Source organism: Paramormyrops kingsleyae, chromosome 11, assembly GCF_048594095.1.
Source record: "Paramormyrops kingsleyae isolate MSU_618 chromosome 11, PKINGS_0.4, whole genome shotgun sequence".
In the NCBI taxonomy this organism is placed as follows: Eukaryota; Metazoa; Chordata; class Actinopteri; order Osteoglossiformes; family Mormyridae; genus Paramormyrops; species Paramormyrops kingsleyae.
In genome coordinates, this window is record NC_132807.1 from 24,286,116 (window position 1) to 24,292,121 (window position 6,006).

A 6,006-nucleotide genomic window follows, 5' to 3' on the forward strand; every position below is an offset into this window, starting at 1 on the left:
ATGTTGAAAATATACCTTTAAGCTTTAAAACAAAAGAGAAACAAATATAAATAATTCATCACCAAAATTTGGAAGAAGAAATGAGATACCTATTAAAATTATTGTGTGGATATTGTCACTTGATTATTTATTTTAACGTTAATGTAAGAAGAGCTATCGTCAAGTCAGTTAACACTCCATGGGATTTTACTTAAATGGAATTGCGTGTATAATGTTTTTATGTCCAGCCTCTCGTTTGGTTACTTTGTCCAGTTGTTAATGACATTGACAGTAAATGTATTATTTTTTATATGTAATATTACTTGAATATGGACAGCCATAATTACTACATTAGGCAGTATATTAGCAGAATTCAACAGAAGTACCTATACATTTTTTAAGGAATACAGGTTACTTTGGAGCACGTCCTGCTAGGGGCTCCTCACTGAAGCATTTTGCTGTGTTTTGGTAACACTAGTTTTATAATTACATTACACAACTAAAATCACCATTATTGCTTGGATTACATTACCAGAGCTGTGGTGTTATGTAATTATGCAGATAGAAATGACCCGATTCACCTCACCAGCTGTATTTCCAGAATCTGTAATAAGTTATTTAACCCCCAAAACAAATCGAATAATCGTTTGTTTTTTTTTCGCTGATGTCCTCTCAGCATGACTGGCCACACATGCCGGGATTTCAAATGAAAATGTCTTTCATTCTGTTTGCATGGAAAAACAACATGACAGTTTTCAACGATTTTAACAAATATGGTTCTGGTAATGACAGGAACTCCATCAATCCATCATACCTGCTTATTCATTGCAGGGTCGGGGTGAACCTGGAACCTGTCCCAGATCCATGTCCCACAATCAGAGACACATCCCATCTATCTATGTTCTTGTCCTGGTCATGAGCGGGGGGGGGGGGGGGGGGGGTTAGCATAGACACAAGGTTGGGGTACACCCAGGATGGGATGCCAGTTTATCACAGGATTTCCCAGTATTCAATAAAATATGACAGCACATCTGATTTGTAGACTTTATAGATGACCAGAAGTCTCACAGCAATTTTAGCAGTAAAGGAATGTTTCCTATTACCCATAAGTAACCCTTAACATGTACTGATCTTGGACTGGCCTTTGTTTTGTTCATATAGTGAAAGGTCCTGTTTTGCAGCACAACGTCCTGTTCTGACCAATCCCTAAGTGTAATATTGACCATATGTTGTAATGTTAGTGTGTTAGTCATATTTCAATCACAGGATGGTTTTCTTCAGAAGATTTAGTATCCTTCTTCATTTCCCACCCTTTTGAAAGCCTTGTCAAAACCACCACTGTTTACCAGGTTCATCGGCTCAAGGTGGTTTGTTTAATCATTACAGATTGATTCTCCAATTCTGAAACCTATTGCCTTGCCTTAACTGGGTAAACAGATGGAGTGTCAACCTGCCCTTAACATAAGCTTACAGTACAGAATCCAGAAGTAAAATAAATGAATATGATTTATGAGTGGCACCTTATTAAAGGTTAACGTGTGGTGTATTATTGTAAAAGAAGCATGGAAAGAGGTGAATGACGCAGATGCAGCATAATGATGAAATTGTGACGTCAAGTTGAGCAGATACTCCCTCCGTGATGAAGATAGCCAGTGAAGCATCTCTGAAGAACAGGGCTGCTTTTAGAGATCATGAGGATATACTTAGTGAGTGGGGATTTTTAAACATGACAACAAAAGTGTTTAAAATATATAAACTAACTTGTAAATAAAATGGCAAATCTATTCATCCTTTGGAGACAAGGTATCAAAAGAGGACAGATAAATTAAAACGAGGTCAGTACTGATAAGACAATGTACACATAAGACAGTGTAATAGTATATATTGATGTCAAATATTGTGATGAGAATATATCTAATTAACATTCCACCTTAATGATTGGTTTTTAAATATATTGATCATTATTTCCAGCATAAAATGTTATGACAGAAAAGTCAGTAAACACAATGGAAATTAATACCAGGCCATTTTATGAGCCACATTATCGAGTGAATCCCTTAAGTCTGGGGTGGCCAATCTTATCCGCAAAGGGCCGGTGTGTATGCAGGTTTTTGGGATAACCTGTAGGTCAGCTGTTCAAACCCAGGTGTGAGGACTCTTCAGCCAATCAGTCCCCTAATTAGAAATCTAATTAGGGAGCTGCAGCGAAAACCCACACTCACAATGGCCATTTCTGGGTAAGATTGGCTACCCCTGCTTTAGGTGTAGGGGTCTTGTGTACGCGGTCTACATTCAGCTGTCTTTCACCATGATGCATAAAAACAGAAATAAAAGGGCATTATCCCATCCATCTTGGTGTACACACAGTGGAAAGGATGTGTATTATAAAGGTGTAACAGTCTGCTGAGTAAACAAATTAATAATATTAAACATAAGGATGGACTTGCTTCCATGAACTATATCCTACCCCCTCCTTTTAAAACAGGATGTGAAGACAATAGCTCCTCTTTAAGGAACTGGCTCCAGTTTAAGATCTTTCTCGTCAGCCTCAGGGAGTTTCCCAGGCTTACATTGGCTCATTTTGTAGTGGTCAGGTCTGAATTCAGTTTGTAAAGCTACTTAGGCATTGTGCTAATGTTAAAAGGCAACCAATAAAGTTTTAGTTAAAAAAATGATGATAAAACATCCAAACTGCCTCTAGGGCAATGGCATATGTTTGGTTTCAACATTGGCAGGGAAAAAATCAGCCTCAAACCCCCTCACCCCCCTAAACACACATGCTATCCCCACAATATCGGTTGGGATGTGTCCCTACCATCCACACCCAAATATACTCCCTTGCTGTAGCGTTATATTAATTTTAAATTGAAATGATATTTAAATTCAGAGGAACAATAGCTATTCAGACATCAGGAAAAACTGCACTCAACTCCAAGGAATATTTCACTACACTACAGCTAAATCACATTAACAATCACTTAAGAAGCATCTTTTCATCAGGTCAGCAACATATTTCCTGACTACATATTTTAAAAAGCTGGTGATATCCATGCTTGTGCTGGACTTTAATGTAGGTTAGGACTGAACTTTGCCAGAAGGAGCAGCGTATCAGCGGCCGAATGTTAACCAGCTCAGCTGACAGACATAATGATGAGGATGTCCGTGCGGACCCAGGACCTTAACAAAATGTTAAAAAGCAAGAAAAAGACTGGGATTTAACCCTGTTACTGTTTCAGCTGCATGCTGCCCATTCCCCCAGTAATAACAGGAAAACCATATTGTCTTTTAATAGTTCATTGTCTTTTAATATTTTTCTATTTTATATATTTTAAATCTTGCTAGCTTTATTTTCGTTATTTTTAACTGACATTCTGTTTATGCAGTCAGTTGTATTGTGGCCTAATGGTTAGGGAAGTGTGTTTGTGAAGGAGAGGTTGTTGGGTCAAATCCCTGACCAACAAGGCATCACTGAGGTACCCTGAGTAGGGAATGGCCCCCATGTACTACCCCCTGGGTGCTAAATAATAGCTGCCCACTGCTATGTCACATATTAGTTAAATGTAGAGGATTTCATTATGGTGTGTCAACAATGACAACGAATTGCTTCATATTTTCACTTTTTAGTTAAATAAATAATGAAGTTATTTGCTTTTAAGTAACTAATTTTAACACTGAACAAGGTAAACTTCAGCAAGTTATTCTCTATTTAAATATAATTATTGTTGCCAGTAACCCTTTGCGTGACAAACTGCCATTATAAGCATCAATACTATAAAATTCAGATGTTGAAAAACTAAAGATACAGATGAACCCTGCTCTTTTCAGCCCAATAGCTCTCAGGTACACATTTTTGTTTGAATAACGCAGATAAGGCACTGCTGTCCCCAAGACCAAAGGCTATGTATGTCCTTAGCTTAGTGTCAGGCCCGACTGCTCTAGTGATATATCACTCTCTAACAGGAATTATTGATTTAATCCAGTGAGGATGTCTGGATAAGTTGTGTTGTAACAAAAACAATAGTGTTTCAAAGACAGGACGCTCTGCTTTGTGATTGAACATTATTGCTTTTCTCTCTGACGTTTTTACTAAGAAGAAATAATCTCTCTAATACTAGACAAACAGAATACGCCATATGACGTTTATTTTACATTGGCATAGTTAGTCTCCAATTATCTGAAGTAATATATAGACTAATTCTTGAATAAATATTTATTCAAAGAGGAAACTTCTTCGAAACTCATTTATCATTTAGCATAGTTTAAATACATGGAAATAAGGTGTACAGTATATAAGGTGTATAACTGCACTTATAAAGATAAAAATTGTAGTATTTATTATAACTGTAGGGGCGGCATGGTGGTGCAGTGGTTAGCACTGTTGCCTCGCACCTCAGGTACTCCGGTTTCCCCCCACAGTCCGAAGACATGCTGAGGCTAATTGGCGTTGCTATATTGCCCTTAGGTGTGCATGTGTGAGTGAATGGTGTGTGAGTGTGCCCTGCGATGGGCTGGCCCCCCATCCAGGGTTGTGCCCATTGCTTCCGGGATAGGCTCTGGAACCTCCGCGACCCAGTAGGATAAGTGGGTTGGACAATGGATGGATGGATGGATTATAACTGTAACTTCAGAAACAAAAAATTTGAAATTTGGATTCAGAAATACCTGGTAGCTTTGTTTGTAAAGCAACATAATAAAAATAATTTTGTCCTAAGCTTACGTCACCTTGATCATTGTCATGTCTGGAACTAAAAGTGTGTTATTGAGATGTGATTGGATGGCACGATTAACACTGTCACCTCACACCTCTGGGATCTCTCAGGGATCTGGGTTCCATGTGTGTGGAGTTTGCATGTTCTCCCTGTGTCATCGTGGGGTTTTCTCCAGGTATTCCAAAGCCCCCCCGTCCCTGCAGTCAAAAAACATGCTGAGGCTAATTGGAATTGCTAAATTGTCCATAGGTGTGAGTGTGCCCTGTGATGGGTTAGTGCCCTGTGATAGGTTAGTACCCTGTGATGGGTTGGCGCCCTGTGATAGGTTAGTGCCCTGTGATGGGTTAGTGCCCTGTGATGGGTTGGCACCCTGTGATGGGTTGATGCCCTGTGATGGGTTGGCGCCCTGTGATGGGTTGATGCCCTGTGATGGGTTGGCGCCCTGTGATGGGTTAGTGCCCTGTGATGGGTTGATGCCCTGTGATGGGTTGGCGCCCTGTGATGGGTTAGTGCCCTGTGATGGGTTGATGCCCTGTGATGGGTTAGTGCCCTGTGATAGGTTAGTACCCTGTGATGGGTTGGCGCCCTGTGATGGGTTGATGCCCTGTGATGGGTTAGTGCCCTGTGATGGGTTGGCGCCCTGTGATGGGTTAGTGCCCTGTGATAGGTTAGTACCCTGTGATGGGTTGATGCCCTGTGACCTGCATCCTGTAGCTCCACTCTACTGCCTCTGCTACAGTATATTTATACTCTTGTTATCCATCAACTTTTACACTGAATTCTGTGTGCGTGTGTGTGTGAATGAGCGGTCCCCAAAAATATATGATTACATGACTGTGTGTGCGTGTGTGTATGTATACAAAAAAAAACTGTTAAGACTGATAGCTGTTAAGTACCATGCCCTGGCACTGACTGTATCAAGAGAAAGCACTGCTGTGATCCAGTGAAGAGAACTTGAATCAGGGAAAGCAATTGTACTCCCTAGACGAGCTACATCAAGCAAGAGCACAAAAATGCCCCCCATAAACCCTAAACATCAGGGTAACTTTACTGCATCACCAATAAACTCACAACTATGTTAATCAGGGATTTGCAGACCTTCAATTCAATTAAATGATTTCCCCCAGTGGAAAAAATACCAAAAATGTGGTTGCCAGAGCTCACCTATGGACCAAGAAAGAGTTCCACGTCACATTTATATTTTTATAAATATTTATAAATCATATAAGTCTAAAAAGCCAATATCAAAGAAATTTTATATCATATATTTTGCAGCTGTGTTGGTAAGATTTATTATTGGAATAAAAAAAAAAATCAG